Here is a 1,265-nt window from a genome sequence, read left to right on the forward strand (position 1 = left end):
ATATATATATATATATAGAGAGAGAGAGAGAGAGAGAGAGAGAGAAGATGATGATGAAAATACAATGGGATGTTGAGCATGATGCATTCACTTGCAACATGGCGCTCTATGCAAACAAGGGCCGATGGATAATGCTACCTAAGATTTACCTTTTGTAATACCTACTTGCATTATCTTTGGTCGTTCTATTCGAGGACAATGAAAAGAAGCTATGAGCACTACAACAAAATGCACTACGCTCAAAGCTAGGTTTTGTACTGACTTCGACGACGGAGGAGCAGGAGGACTAGGCATCTCCTTCGTTGATGTTTGCGCCTTGGGATTCATCGCCAGCCAGGATTATTTTTTTGCCCAGGGCAAAAAAATTTCTGGCGACGCCACTGGTAAGTGGATATAAATATAATAAGCATGAGACGTATCCGAACCGTACGGGCCCACACTTGGAGGTGGTTGTCTCTTTCTTTATTTTCTTTGAAGGATTAGGACATGTTATTGCTTTTCTCTGATGTATAAATGAAGTTGTTATCCTTGCCTTCGAAAAAAAAATACTTTAAACACCCTAAAGGGATATCTCAAGTGATATTACATGGTCCCACATTAGATACTTGTTACAATTACTATATGAGATGAGACAAGTAAATATTGAATGTGAGAGAAACTTCTTTGTCCCATGAGAGGTGAAAAGAAGGAGCAATCCTTTATTTATTTAATTTTTTTAATTCAATAATATGTGCCCTGGATTGCGTATATCCCAATATAGGAGTATCATTTTTCATATTCATAAAAAGACGAAAGCGAGGGGGGGAGAAGATTGAGAAAGCTATTGGGTGACATTCTGCGGATGTTATGTCCTTTTCTTGTGTACTATACATATGGGTTCAATCTCGTCATTTTCCAGCAAAAATATACTTAATTTTACTTTGATTGCCTTTTAATTTCAACTCAGAACAGAGATAAGATGATGACGGGCAAATTAACAAAATTGACTACGGCAAGGCTTTCACTTTCATGGTATCTTGTCATTTCTTTTAGATAAATATAACATTTTTTTGCTTTTACGAAGTTTCCTGGCCCTTTCCCCGCTACTGTTGACAGTAAAATGATGCGCGGTCACTTTGGGCGTTCTCACGGATAGGTCTTTCTAGCAAAAGCAAAGGGTGAGAGAAACATAACTCTAGAATCTAAGTTAATTTTCAAAAAATTGACCAGGGTTTCACTTTGGCAAATTCCTTGAAAATATGGGCAGGATTGATCCTATGTTAGTT

The sequence above is a fragment of the Asparagus officinalis genome, chromosome 7, assembly GCF_001876935.1.
Source record: "Asparagus officinalis chromosome 7, Aspof.V1, whole genome shotgun sequence".
In the NCBI taxonomy this organism is placed as follows: domain Eukaryota; kingdom Viridiplantae; phylum Streptophyta; class Magnoliopsida; order Asparagales; family Asparagaceae; genus Asparagus; species Asparagus officinalis.